The sequence below is a fragment of the Gorilla gorilla genome, chromosome 4 (genome assembly GCF_029281585.2).
Source record: "Gorilla gorilla gorilla isolate KB3781 chromosome 4, NHGRI_mGorGor1-v2.1_pri, whole genome shotgun sequence".
Taxonomy (NCBI): domain Eukaryota; kingdom Metazoa; phylum Chordata; class Mammalia; order Primates; family Hominidae; genus Gorilla; species Gorilla gorilla.
The window spans coordinates 106339169-106355078 of NC_073228.2; the positions used below are offsets into that span (position 1 = coordinate 106339169).

General features: G+C 36.4%; 1 long non-coding RNA gene across 2 annotated transcripts in view; it reads left to right on the forward strand.

Moving 5' to 3' along the window:
* LOC129533507 (uncharacterized) overlaps positions 1-8846 on the forward strand; it is a 44341-nt gene extending 35495 nt beyond the window's left edge. Inside the window, exons 2-4 of one of the 2 annotated variants that reach the window (XR_008679782.2) lie at positions 6845-6969; positions 7666-7811; positions 8442-8846. This is a non-coding gene — a long non-coding RNA (uncharacterized lncRNA). The remainder of the gene's footprint in view (positions 1-6844; positions 6970-7665; positions 7812-8441) is intronic. The other variant, XR_008679780.2, reaches the window with a different exon arrangement.
* The last annotated feature ends 7064 nt before the right edge of the window (positions 8847-15910 follow it).

The following is a 15910-nucleotide window of genomic DNA, read 5'->3' on the forward strand; positions in this document are numbered from 1 at the left end:
CACAGGAAGGGGAACATCACACACTGGGGCCTGTTGTGGGGTGGGGAGAGGGGAGAGGGATAGCATTAGGAGATATACCTAATGCTAAATGACGAGTTAATGGGTGCAGCACACCAACATGGCACATGTAACAAACCTGCAAGTTGTGCACATGTACCCTAAAACTTAAAGTATAATAATAAAAAAAAAGAGTTCCATAAAGAAAAAAAATAAAAATAAAATAAAATAAAATAAAATAAAAGAAAAGATCAGGTTGCCAGAGGTTTGGGCAGGAGGAAGGAGGAATGAAGAGAAGGATTTGTAAGGCAGTGAAACTACTCTGTATGATACTGTAATGGTGGCTACAAGTCATTATGCATGTGTCCAAACCCACAGAATGTACACCTAGAGTGAAGCCTGTGGGAACTTTTGTTTAATGGATACAGAGTTTCAATCTGGGAAATGGATCCTGGTGATGATTGCACAACAGTGCAAATGTACTGAATGTCACTGGATGGTACAATTAAAAATGGTTAAAATGGCAAAAATTTATGTTATGTATATTTTACCATGATTAAAAGAAGAGCAAGAAATCGGTAAACTATGGGCTTTAAGTAATAATTATGTCACAATATTGGCTCATCCATTGTAGCAAATGTATAACACCAATGGGAGCTGTTAACAAGGGAAGTGGGGGGTGGTTAGTGGGTATCTGGGAACTCAGTACTTTCTGCTCAATTTTTATGTAAACCTAAAATTGCCCCAAATATAAAGTCTATTATGTTTGTTTGTTTGAGACGGAGTCTCACGCTCTGTCCCCCAGGCTGGAGTGCAGTGGCACAATCTCGGTTCAGGGCAAGCTCCGCCTCTCGGGTTCACGCCATTTTCTTGCCTCAGCCTCTCAAGTAGCTGGGACCACAGGCGCCCGCCACCACGCCCGGCTAATTTTTTGTATTTTTAGTAGAGACGGGGTTTCACGATGTTAACCAGGATGGTCCCGATCTCCTGACCTCGTGATCCGCCCGCCTCGGCCTCCCAATATTATTTTTTTTAAGTCTTTCATATAATTTTGCAAAGAAAAAGTTTATCCCTCTTCTAAATTGAAGTAGGCTTTCCTATAATTGCACACATCTGAAAAGAGACACAAATTTCATGTAAAATAAATGAAATTTTATCAGGAAATTAACTTTGAAAATTAATGTATGTACACCGCTGTATGTAGAATGAGGTTTTACCTTTTGTGCTTTTAAAAATTTGCTGCTTTTACTTTTATATAATGTTACTGTCAGTCCCAGAATATATGTGAACTCCTAGAAGATAGAAACCATGCTTTATTTATCTTTCTTTGCATCTGCTGGACCTAGTATTGTGTCTGCCATATATTCAATACTGAATTAAAGTCGAAGGATAAATAAATAGATGTCATGAATGATCTCAAGTCAAAGAGCTGCATAATCATCTCTTTATATATTCATTTTACATACTAATTCTACTACTAACATACAAAATGAAAAAAAGAGATAATTTGAAATTATAAGGGTTTCTTGCTTTCTCAGTACTCTATTTCAACATATCATTTTACCTTTAAGAAAACATGTTTTTCATTAGTTAGTGTCTTAGATTCACAAGAGGTTATATAGCACCTGATCCAACTTCAGACAGGAACTGGATCAGTGGTTGCCATGGACTGGGAGTGAAGAGAAGGAATGAAATGCAAAGAGGCATACATAAACCTTTTGAGATTAAAGTATTCCATGTCTTGTTTGTTGCCATGATTACACATTATGCACATTTGTCAAAAGTCATTGATTGTACCACTAAAAAGGCTGACTTTTACTGTTCAAATCTTTGTCTAATTGGTTTTGGATTTTTGTTTTCTTAATATTGAATATTTTAATGTTCAATTAACCTGACATGCCAAAAATCGCCTGAGAGAAAGGCAATTTTCTCCTACTATTTTTCTCCTACTCTAGCTTTGTTATTTTCTGTTTTTGTTTTATACATTTAATTAGATTTTGTTTTATGCATTTGATTATTCTTTGGGATTTTCTTACCTTGAGAGCATAAACTACTATTGAGAAATATGATTCAAAATAAAATAAGAATGTTCAAACAAAAAGTAGGGTAAAAATTGACATGAAATTCCTCCAATTCAAATGTAAATGTAAATTTTATAAACATGTATCTTCATATATACACTAGGTGGAGCCATTTGCTTAAGCTAGTTGTAGGAAAATTGACAGAGTGTATGTTTAATTTTGTAAGAACCTCCAAACTTGTTTTCCAAAGTAGCTGTCCCATTTTGCATTCCCATCAGCAACATATAAAAGTTCAATTGCTTCATATCCTTATTGTCACTTGGCCACCCATTTATTTTAGTCACTCTAATAGCTGTATAGTAGTATCTCATTATAAATTTAATTTACATTTCCTTAATGAGTAATAATGTCAAGTATCTTTTCACATGCTTATTTGCTTGCTTTATATCTTCTTTGCTGAAATGTTTATTCAAATCTTTCACCCAATGTTTATTGGTTTGTTTGTTTTCTTAATGCTGAGTTGTGAGTGCTCTTTATATTGCTATACTACCCAGAAATTCCACTCCTTTACATCTTTCAAGATAAATGAAAATCTATATCCATACAAATTTCAATATGTAAATGTTCATACAACCTTATATTCCCCAAACTAAAAACAGCCTATCAACTGGGGGATGGATGAATAAGCTGTGGTATAACAATACAATGACATAGTACTTAGCAGTAAAAAGGAATGAACTACATGCAACAACATAGATGAATCTTAAAAGTATAATGTGGACTGTAAGAAGCCAGACACAAAAGGCTACATTCTGTATGACTGCACTCATGTGGCATTCTTGAAAGGAAAACTTCAGGCTGAAACTGCATCAGTGGTTGCCATGGACTGGGATTGAGGAGAAGAGGCTGCATGCAAAGGGGCGTACATAGACCTTTTGAGATTAAAGTATTCCATAGCTTGTTTGTTGTCACGATTACACATTATGTACATTTGTCAAAAGTCATTGACGGTACACCTAAAAAGGCTGATTTTTATTGTTCAAATCCTTTGTATAATTAGTTTTGATTTTTGTTTTCTCAATATTGAATATTTTAATGCTCAATTAACCTGACATGCCAAAAATCGCCTGGGAGAAAGCAACTAAGATTATAAACATTCTCAATAATTCTGGCAGATTTTGTAAAAGTCTCTATTAACAGGAAAATCTTAACATTTATTTCTCTTTCTTAACATATTTTAAATGTGCATTGATTTTTTAAAAATATATTTATTTGAGAATCTCAATAACTCTAATATGAGAGGGTAATGTTTATTTTATAATAAATAGTCTAACTATAAGCTTGGAAATAACATAATAGGATGTCCTGGAGGTTTACACAAATCAAGTATCATTACATACTGTTCTTTCATCATTAGATACATTCTCTCTTTTACATATATGTGAAAATTATTTTACTACTAAATATGAAAAATCAAATAACTATTAGAAGAGCATTCTGACTTATAAATATGTATACATTTGTATGTGTATATATGTAATATACATATGCATATATAAATTATGTATTCTTCTTAAGCCAGACAAAAATATCTCCAATTAGAAATTACATAATAAATAAATTTAGTTCTAACTTTACTCTTACTATAGAAATAGAAACCCTGAAAACCCCGTTTTCTATAGAATATAAAGAGAGATCTATTTTATCTACGATTATTGGGTTTTCTAAAGGAATAACATCTAGTATAGCTGAAAAAAATGCTTTATTAGCACTTCTTAAAGTATACACAGTAAAATCTCATGTTTAATTCATGTAGTGAGAAAACTCAAAATTTTGTAGCTTATGAGGTGACCAAGAAAGACGGCTGGCAGAAAATCCTCGACAATGTGAAAAATAATATGAAGAAATACAAAAATATTTTTGACTGAATTTGGCTTTAGGAATTGTAATAAAATTATAGTCTTCAGCTTCATAGAAGGGTATACTGGGTTATAAAGTAGGCTAATAGCTATAAAGTAACAGAGTACTAGCATGTCTATGAATTCTTCTGATCAGCTTCTAATTACAGTACTCTTCTTCTTGGCTCTATATTTTGAAAGGTTGCATAGAGTAGCAAAATAGTGGTAATTTTCTATCAGATAAAAATAGATATATTTATATATGGTGATCTTGAGAATTTCTGAGATTCTTTATACAGAACTTTGATATGTGGGACTCTCCAATAACTCCTGACATCATAGCATATGGACAATTCAGATTATTTCTGTTCAAATATTTAATAACACATATTTATTGAGAATCTACCATACACAAATCCAAGCTATATACTATAGGAGAAACAGAGATATATGAGTTACAGTCCCTGCCTATATCAAACTTTATTTCTCTTGTCAGTTTTGTTTTTAATTTTTATTAGTTTTCTTGATATGAAATTCAGCCAATTTAGTGATTTTTAGTATGTTCACAAATATGTGCAATCACTACAGTCAATTATAGAGTATTTTTATCACCTCAAAAAGAAACCCAGTACCATTTATCACCCTCCTATCTCTATTGCTCTTATCTGGTGCAACACTGGCATCATACCTTCTTTTACATCTTTAATCATGATTTCCTTTAGTAATGTGAGCTTTTTCATAGTGGCTACTTTGAAAGACTTTTCTATGAAACTTGATCTCTGGTCATTCTCACAGGACTTTCTGTTACCAGTTTTTGTTTGTTTGTTTGTTTCCCTTGTTGTTTCTGCTATCTGGGTCTTACTTTCCTGTTTTTGTTTGTTTTTTGGTTTGTTTGTTTGTTTTAATGCCTTGCAATTCTTTGCTGAAAACTGGAAATTTCAGATAATATATTGTAGAAACTCCAAGTACTGGTTTCCCACTTCCCAGGCTTGTCATTTTCATTTATTTGTTTATTTGTTAGAGACTGGCTAGATTATTTTAGTGAAGTCTATTCCCTATGCCCACTCCCCTGCCCTTCAACACACACACAAAGTGTTAAGTCTCTGTTAATGCTTCTCAGTGAAGCACAGATATGCCTACAGTTACCCTATGACGTGACATAATGACAGTGGTATTTGTAGGGTTTTTCTTCCTTTCTTTCCCTAACCATACTCATTAATGTTAAACTCCATTAATTGCCAGCTGGTTGTTCTATTACTTTCAACAATGTCCTAAGGCAGAAATTTCCCTGCAAATTAATTCAACCAAACTGTGGCTTTTAGGAAAAAAATAGATTTTGAGGTCAGTGTTTGATATTTGTCCTGACCTATGAGGACTCCTCCCAATGGTCTCATTCTCTGATTCTCTCCTGCAAACCTGCTAGCCTATAGTCTAAGATGCATTGTCATTAAATCCAAGAATCTCCTCCCAAATGCCTTTCACCACAATCTCCACTATTATTGAGAGTATTCTTAAGCTTGAACTTCTCCACGCTGTGTTGCAGTGAAGTCAACTCCTTTGAGATGAGATTAGAAACTGTTTTATGGCCTGATTCTTCTCCCAGGTGAACTTGCTGAGCTGGACTCAGGAACTGGGTGTGGGAACAATGGAAAGCTTTTCTCTGCATGACCACCCTACTCTAGGAGCTGTGCATTCAGTGATGGGAGGGGAGCAAACAGCCAGAGATCCTCTCAGCTTGCCTGTCCTGTCACGGAACCATTGCCTCATGAACCTACGGGAAGTGCATTCAGGACCCCAGTATTTTCAGTACTCCATCTCTCATTAGCAATCACCTGAAATTTAGCCTCAGCAACGGATAGCTAGGGCAGAATGAGAAGTGCGGAAGACCTCCAGGGACTGGAGCTGCAGCAGCCTCACGTTCTTGACTACAGCAGTTTGGAATAGAGTCTCTACCTTGTTGAACTGGTAAGGCAGAACAAAAAAGCAGTCTTGGTTCAAATATCACAGACTCTCACCTTTCATACCAATCTTTCATAGATTTTCTTGAATAGATGTTTTTGAATTTGCAGTTTGTACTTAGGGCCATTTCCAGAAGCTTTGAATGATTGTTTTAAAATACTTTTCACCAGTTCCACTGAGGAATGAGTCAGGGGATCTACTGACAATGTCATGGCACAGATTGATTGACTCAAACTGTTTGTTCTTTTTCTATGTCTGTGGTTCAATTAACATCAGTCTATGCTGATGTTGAGCATAGACTATGTGCCAGTACCCAGTGCCATAGGTATAATATCCCTGCTCTTGAAGAGCAAATGATCTAGTGAAAGGTACAAATAAATAATTACAACTCTAAATGATAAAAGCTGGAATTGAAAAGTATATAAAGTACAATGGAAGCCCAAAGGAGTATTTGACAGCTTTGAGGATGGAGGTGGAAACAACATGGAAGATCCCATGAAAAGTATTAGAATCAAAGGATAACCTGGGTAAGCTTCAGCTCTGCTAGACCCACTGTCCTTTAACACCGTTTTAAATAAAAACAGTTATTGTAATTGTAATATCAGATAACAATATTGTTATAGACAATTGAATTTTTTAATCTTTATGAAATAAAAGCATCTGAGACTTTATCTATAATATGTAATCCAAGGATATCACATTAAGCAAATACAATTTCAAGTCAGGGTCCCCAGCTTTCCCACTTCTGCTAATTCCAGTTGCACCCCGAGCCCTTTTTATATAGAAATCTAAAGTCTCCAAAATTTGTGGAAGAGAGGGTACAGTTCCGTATTATTATGGTGGCCTCTAAGAACAAAGGAATAGGTGGCAGGTTCACTTACCTTCTAACATAGCACTGTTAAATTAGTTTATCCATGGACAGTCTCTGTTCTTATTTCTCTGTTCCCATAAATATATCCCCTATTCCAGAATCAGCTACAAAACATAAAATGCATCTCAAAAAGAAAGAAAGAAAAAAACCCACAAGGTTTGGCAAAAGAAAGAAGAAAAATAAAACTGAGTCCTCTGTCTTGCCTCATCGCCTGGACTGATATGTGAGTTTCTTATTCTGATGTAGGTGGAAGGGCCCATTGGCTTAGCTTAATTCATAAACAGCCTCCATTGGGCTGGACCAGTGTTGAGCAAAAACATTCAAAATATCATGACTTTGGCTAAAGAGCTTGGAGCAATTGAGATGGTGTCTGGAAAGTCATAAGAGCTGGTGCATGCCTGGGATGCAGCATATAACCTGTTTTTTACCTATGAAATGGAGCTTATTCATTCTACCTTTAAAGGGTCTTACATACCTGCAATATTCTACTTGAACAAACTATGTGTACATCTATGACCAGTGGTTTTATTATTATGACTATGACTCCTCCAGCTTAGTACAGCTATCCTGTTCTTTCTTTTGTTACTTTGGCCAAAGTATAGTCATGGACATTAACAACCTCTATCTGATAGTGATAGTTAATTTTATGTGTTAACTTTGCTGGGCTAAGGGATGTCCAGATAGCTGGTAAAACATTATTTCCGGGTGTGTCTGTGAGGGTGTTTCTGAACGAGGTTAGCATTTGAATACGGATACTGAACAAATAAGATTGCCCTTACCAGGGTAAGTGGGCATGATCTAATCTGTTGAGGGCCTGAATAGAACAAAAAGGCAGAAGAAGGGCGAATTTGCTCTCTCTGCCTTGTGCTGGGATATCCATCTTCTCCTGTCCTCAGACATCTGTGTTCCTTGTTCTCAGGTCTTTGGACTCAAGCCAGGACTGACACCATCAACCCCTTCTCTGCTACACAGGACTTCTGACTCAGACTAAATTACATTGTCAGCTTTCCTGTTTCTCCAGCTTCAATATGGCATGTTATAGGATACCTCAGCCTCCATAATTATGTAAGCCAATTCCTATAATAAATCTCCTTATATAAATATACATGTATATATATGTGGGTGTATATATATGTCAATATATTAGGGTTCTCCAGAGCAACAGAGCTAATAGGATATATGGATACATATATTTTCATACATGAAAATATGTATTTTATTTCAAAATATGTATCCATATATCCTATTGGCTCTATTGCTCTGAAGAACCCTGACTAATACACTGACACAGACAATATTATAAATACGATTGCATTCAGACACTTGATCTTTGACTCAGGCATCTCGAGTGGTAATAATGACATATTATCACCATGAGGATTAATGATGGATTTTCTTCACCATGTACACGTTTGAATATAGGCTGACTGGAAATGAGTCAGAATGATGGAGGAGAATGAAGTTGTAGAGTTTCCATAGCATATTAGATTTTTTTCCTTATTGAGATATCATCATAGATCATAATTCGCTTGAGATTAAGTGACTGACTCTATATAGTCTTGTCAGAAATAACTGAACAAATGTCAGCCTCTCTTCTAGTGAAGTCTCTCTTTGTCTCATAGGACTTGCAATAATGCTATTGTTGTAGTATCTTTTTTGAATTATGTCAGAGTCACTGAAATCTCTTGGTACCAGGTTCTGAAAAAGACAACATGTTGAACAGTGAGAAATGGAGGAGTGGTGTGATTAATGGTCAAGAGAGAGAAGCACAGAAGCATAACTCTTCTTCTTGACAGATGCTCCAGCTGATTACATACAGTCAAGTAACAGAGTTGTTACAGATATTTGGCCAACTGTTTTAGGTACCATCTGCTCATTTTCCCCCAGAAGAGTAACCCCTTTTCAAAGGTTAAAGGGAAAGTTAAAAAGCCTGTTTAGACACTTCACAAATTTTCACCAATTTCCAGAATTGTGAGTCACTTAAATGAAATGCAAAGAAAAGTTAACATCATAAGGGCAAGGGCCATCAGATTTGAGCTGGACAGAAAAAAAAAAAGATTACAAAGCAAATAAATACAGCTTGTCATTATTTCTTTTGTACTGTCTTTCTGCAGACTGAGTCAACCAGAATCCATATCATAAGCTGGACATTTATGTTACCCATAGGAATTCCTGTTATGCATCCTCTTATGTTTGAATGAAATAGATAAGGCAACTTTGGGAAAGGGGTGGTGGATAAGAAAAGAAGTATTTGCAGAGAATCCATAGGTGTATCCAAAAGAAAACTCAGCAGAGAAGGCACCACTGTTTTTTCCTCAAAACTGTAACTGCCTAGTCAGTTCTTCTTGCCCACTGCACAGATAAAACCAGTTCACTGAGACAGCAAGATTGCAATAAAGAGATTTTAATAATCCCAGGGTTAGCCAAATGAAAGGATGGGACAAATTACACAAATCAGCCTCCCTGAATACTTTGAGACTAGGGTTTTTCAAGGACAGTTGGTAGGCAGAGGACTAGGGAATGAGGAATTCTGATTGGTTGTATTGGGGATGAAATCATGGGTTGTCAAAGCTGTCTTCTTGCACTAAGTTGGTTCCTGGGTGGGGGCCACATGACCAGATAAGCCAGTTTCTTGGTATGGGTTCCTGGTTCAGGTGGGGCCAGCTGGCCCATCAGAGTACAGGGCCTGGAAACTACCAGTCTTAGGTTTTACAATAATGATGTTATCTATAGAAGTAAGTGAGGAGGTAACACATCTTGTGACCTCTGGCTACATGACTCCTGAAGCATAAATTTAACCTTCTGGCTAATTTGTTAGTTTTAGAAAGTGGTTTTGGTCCCCGAGCAAGGAGGGGGCTGGCTTTGGGAAGGAGCTCTTATTATCTTTGTTTTAAAGTTACACTATAAACTAAGTTCCTCGAATAGTTAACTTGGCCTACACCCAGGAATGTACTAGGGCAGCTTGGAAGTTATAAGCAAGATGGAGTAAGTGAGGTTCGATTTCTGTTACAATTTTTGCAAAGGAAGTTTCAATACCACCTAGGAGCTAAAAGGTACATTTTCCATTTGCTATGGATTTTAAGCCTGAAAGCATCTGAGGAAGTGTAGTGTGGTAGTTAAACATTGATGTCAGGATTCACATGCAAATCCCAATTCGGCCACTTACCAGCACTTTATGTAATCTTGGCCAAATTGCCAATCTACATCTCATCTTCTTCGCATTATTGAAAGGGCCTCCAGAATATTCATATCAAACAGCACCATGGATGATCTAGTCATAGAGAACTCCATATAAATTGTGCCTCCTTCAGTTAATAATGTGACTAGCCCTGTGCTTGATATACAGTGAGATTAAAAACGGCAGTTGTTAAATAGTCAATGTTCCAGCCTCTGCTGTAAACAAGAATGAGGAAGTTCTACAAATGTTAGTGTAGCATAGGGGTAAAAACATGAGTGATAGAGCCAGACTACAAGTATTCTAATATTGAGTTGTGTGCTTACTATCATGTGACCATGGGCAGTTTATTTTACTCTTGGTGCTTGAGTTTCTTCATTAGTGAAAGGGGGATAATAATAGTCCTTACTTTTGAGGGCTGTTGTAAGCATTAACTAAGTTAATACATATAAAACAATGGGAACAAAATCTGGTACATAGAAAACAATAAATGTGTTAGCTATAATTATTTATAGGTTATGTGAAAAGCTATCCTAAATGTGTTGTTAAGGTGAAAAAGCAAAGTGCTGCATACCTGAAACAAATAGGGGAATTTCACATATTTTTACTTACACATATATAAAATTTTCTTGCAAGAATTGCTAAGAAACTAATAACATTAATTACCTAGCTGGAGGGGAATTGAGTAGAAGGCGGAGAGAGAGTTTTCATTGGAGGACTCTTCATGCTTTTTGAATTTTGAGCCTTCTAAATGTATTAACTGTTCAGCAATTAAATTTTAAAATATAGCTAATATTATTATTACAATCAAATTGATATCACTTACCTTATTGCTATTATTATCCTAATCAAATATTGGATAGCAATTATGATATACCATAATACACAATGTATTCAATGGAGTTGAAGACATGTTATCCCAAAATATGGCACCTTGGCATATTGAATATTTTAAGATGAAGAAATTTGAGAAACAGCATATATGAAAAGGTGTCTCTGACCTTTCCCACATCCTTCTCCCCTGAAGCAGGTCATAAAAACTAGGAAGGATTTTTCTGACCTTCCCCTGAAGAAGGTTGTAAGGCCTTCATGTGAGACGTGCCCTCCCATCCCATATGTGGAGGAAAGGAGTATTCTTATCTCTGAAGACACACAGAACAGAGAAGAATCTGAAAAAAAGACTTCGCTAAGTTTCCCCCCAGTTTACCACCACTGGGTTGTACTCTTTGCCCTTTCTCCATGACAATCCACTCTTTATCAAATTGGTATAAAAAACACACTCGGGGCTGGGTACAGTGGCTCATGCCTGTAATCCCAGCACTTTGGGAGGCTGAGGCAGGTGGATCATCTGAGGTCAGGAGATCAAGACCAGCCTGGCCAACATGGTGAAACCCTGTCTATACTAAAAATATAAAAATTAGCCGGGTGTGGTGGTGTGCCCCTATCGTCTCAGCTACTCGGGAGGCTGAGACAGGACAATCACTTGAACCTAGGAGGCGGAGCTTGCAGTGAGCCGACATCACACTACTGCACTCCAGCCTGGGTGACAGAGACAGACTCCAACTCAAAAAAGAAAAAAAAAAAGCAGGTTTAACTCTTTCTTCAGGTCTTTATTTCCTATGAAGTCTTCGTGTTCCATTAAATTTATATTAAATAAATCTGTATGCTTTCTCTTGTTAATCTGTTTTTGTAAAAGGGCCTTAGCCATGAACCTAGGATTGATGAGGAAAAGACATCTTCCCTCCGCTACATATTACACAAAGGAGATATTGGATGTCTCATTCAAGAGCATTTATTTGGACACAGCAGACACATACAAGCCTGCAACACAAGAAAATACACCATGAAAGTTGTATGTAGACCACATGTTGGGGTGGGTGGAGGGGATGGCAGTGGGATAAGTGGAAGGACAGAGTGACCATTCTTGTTTGCACTCTCAGTAAAGCCTTGAAGGAAGCATTACCTTTCAAAAACATTCCAGGTAGAAGAAATGTTATGATTTGATAACATAAGATGGTATATGATTGGGAAACATCAAGAACTGTAAGGCATAAAAGAACACAGAATATGACTAATGCTGGAGTTTGGAAGTAAGTAGCTTTATTCATGTTTCAACTAAGAGTATTTTCTGCTAGCTGGAATAAATAAATGTGTGGGTGTCTGCACACACACATGGAAGTGTGTTTAGCTAGGAATATATATTGAATGTGAAAGGTAATTATGCAGCAGAAAGGAGAAACTTTATTAAAAATAACCACATTGATTGATCAGCCCTACAATTGTAACTTTCAAACATCTATGTAAATAGAGTAGCAATTAATAATTGTTATCTTCTCACAGAAGTACAGAAGTCTGAGGCCTTTAGAAAATGAGTTTGTAATTTCAGTTTACAAAGCCTGAATCAATTTAATTGTAGAGCATAGATATTATTCTAATGTTTTCTTGGAACTGTCTCCATTAGGATCTTCTGTGAAGTTTCCTCCACATATATGAAGCAAAAAGCCAGCTCCAGTCCTTCTCATTTGTATTCTGTTAAACAAGTCCTTGAGCCAAAAATTACAAAGGATTTGAATTTAACAAACATTTTCTTAGTATCTACAATGGGCTGAGTTCTCACAAACATCATTTTTTAACCCTTACAATACTGTGAAGACATATTTTAATTGCTACTTTACAAATAGGCAGATTGTTTTAGAGATTTATGATCTGGCAGATCAGGGATCAGAATTCAGGTAAGGTTTATGTGTGTGTGTGTGTGTGTGTGTGTGTGTGTGTGTGTGTGTGTGTGTGTGTGTGCATCCGCATGCATATATGTAGGTGGGGGGGCAGAACGAAGAAAAACAAGGGCCAAATCAATGAAATTTTCACTACTGCAATATTTCCTCAGGATAGAATTCTAAGTATGTTGTTCTAGGGAGTGCAAGAAGATGTACAGGCATCTACATATTTCCCTTAGTTAAGATTACAATTTGCCTTTGCCAATTTATCTTCCGTTTTTTTGCCGTGTCATTTATCAAATTATTGCTTCTCAGATCCAAATATACGCTTTATGATCTGCTCTGTGACAATGGAGTGAATCTATTTAAGCAATTCTCCTTTTCAGTAACTACAATGTTATGTTTTTTTCAGTAGAGAGGGCTGGAAGGACATTACAGAAAAAAAGAGCTTCTCGTTCTATTGCTTATGTGGCCTGTTTTTTCCTTCTTGTCCCTACACTGGCAGCCAGAGGAGTATGGGTGGGGATATGCAGTGGACATTCTACTGCTGGCCCACAGCATGCCACCACTTGGTGCAGTCTCAGTCCCAAGTCCAGTCTGGTAACCGCTTTGCTGCAGCATTCCATACACAGGCATCACACATCTGCTGACTCTAACATCTCAGCTGCTCTGTGCACCCCCTCTGCAGCATCGGCTCACCTGTACCCCCTACTGCCTGGAGACTGTAGGCCAGCTTTGGCCATTCAACACCCATGAACTTCTCTGTCATCTAGTGGGCTATAACCACATCTTCTCTAACGAGGTCTGAATCCCAGACACGAGCAGAGGCCACCCTTCCAAGTTTATTTTTTTCTTATACTCTTTCTTAACCCTAGGATAGGCTTCAGGGTTCTCCTGACATCTTAATAGTTAGTTCCCTATTAAGTTATAATTAATAGTTATGAGTTATAATTAATAATTATAGTTATAATTTATAGTTAATTCTTATATTAAACTTTTCTTCTTCAAATTATTGTGTGGCTTCTGTCTGTCTCCTCTTGGACTCTGATCTAATCTCTTTGTTATTTTTCAAATAAAGCATACTAGACTATGCCATCTAGCCTTCTTAAAGTAGGATTTTAATGTGACTTTCCTCACTACTAAGAAAATTGAGTTTGGAAGGAAGCAGAAAAGGAGACAGCTAAGGATAATTACCTTTATTTGACTAATATAAAAGTCGAGCAGTTAAAGGTGATTTGGTTCTGGTCTGGGCCTGTGTCTACTAAGAAGAATTCTAGCTCAACAAAACACTCCTCTCCAGAGCTTGCACATTCTTTTCAGTCAAAATTGAAATATATTTTGTCCAGAGGAAATACTAAGAAAATCATTTTAGAAAATACCAGTTTCAAGGTTTCTGGGGAGAACTGGATATAAAAATCATTTTGTAGGTTTCTTATTCCACCTGAAGATTTTTAGCAAGCACTTAGGAATAAAGTCTTATACACTATTGTTAATACAAATTAATAATTTAACAAAAATTTGAAATTTAATATATTTTATATCTTAAGAAAAATTGCATTTGTATGGACTAAATGTTTGTGCTCTGCCCCAAAATTCATACAGTAAAGCCCTATCCCCAAAAGTGATGGTATTAGGAGGTGAGACCTTTGAGAAGTAATTAGGTTTAGATAAGGTCATGAAGGTGGAACCCCCTGATGGGATTAGTGCCCCTATAATAAAAGGAGGAGATACCAGAGCTTCCCCTCTCAGCCATGTAATGATACAACAAAAAGGCTACCACTTTGCAAGCCAGGAAGAGGGTTTCACCAAGACCCAAATTTGCCAGTGTCTTGATCTTGGACTTCCCAGGCTCCAGAACTGTGACAAATAAATGTCTCTTGTTTAAGACACCAGTCTATGGGATTTTGTTATAGCAGCCCAAGCTCACTAAGACAGCATTGTGTCTTAACAGAATGCAGTTGATGATTTAATCATATTGAACTATTTATTTTCAGTTCTCAGAATGGTCCATGTTCTCTCAACCCAAGGGCTCTGCAAATGCTGGGCCCTTGACCTGAGACATCTTTCCTTTCAATATTCCCATTCTTCTTCTGGGCAACTGTGTATATTATTCATATCTCAGCTTATATATTACTTCCTTCAGGAAATCTTCTCTCTGATTGCATTTCCCCTCTCCCAGTCCCTAACACACAAACATAAGATTATACTGAATTTCCTTTTTATATGCTCCAGTCCTTCAATACAGTATAAACTACCTGAAGGCAAGAATATTATCTTGTTCAACATGTTTACCACATAACAGGATATCAACAAATATTCTATTCTTTTACTACTCTTAGCTTTTTTGAAAAAAAAAAACCCTCATCTAGAGTCTCAGCCAGTTGTTCTCACAAAAAGTTGCTCTCAACATTAAAGAAAGGTAACAAAATTCGCAGATAAGATCGGTCTCAAACGCATTTTTCACAACCTGTGAAAGATGATGAGGTATTTGGAAAAGACAAACACTTGCCAAACCACAGCTATGAGTGGTGATCTCAAAAATTAAATAAAAGTACTCACAAAGGCATTTTTGGATAATTTGCAGATAATCTTTTGGAAAGCATTTTTGTTCGTTCTGTGAAGTTAAGTAAATCTCACAAATGAGGAATCTTGGCAGAGTCAGACTGTGAGCTTTTACATTTGTTCTATGATACTTAGGACAGAATAAGGAATCCTTCTAGAAGCATCATTGCCTCTGTAAACTTTAAACACATTTTCTCGAGCCAATATTTACCTTTTGGCAGCTAAGTATGAGAGATTCAGCTTCTGGAATTTTTGTCCAATCTTGAATGATGTTGATAGAGTGAGGATTTTATGAGAACCTCACTAATGGTTTTATCTAGAAGGTAGCATTCCTTTAAAATATTCTAATTTAACTTATCTCTTTAATTGTTCACATCATTGATAAAAATGTATTTGTTCTGTTAGCTGAGAGGAAGAAAAATTATTGCAAGCTTCAGAGTATAATGATGCAAACAGCTCCAACTGTTCAGTGTGTGGGAGTTTGTTTCTTGGAATTAACAAGAGGGGTTATGAAGTATGACTGCAGGAAGAGAGTGCTGCTCTTTGGAATAGTTCAATATTCTAGAGCAAGTATAAATTAGCTATTTAAGCCAATAAATTCAAAGTATTCTAAATAGCTGCCAAATTATGAAATACATGAAACAGTGTGGAAGAGACCCAGAAACTGGTCCTCAAATCACTTAACAATATTTTTCTAAGCTGTGTCACAA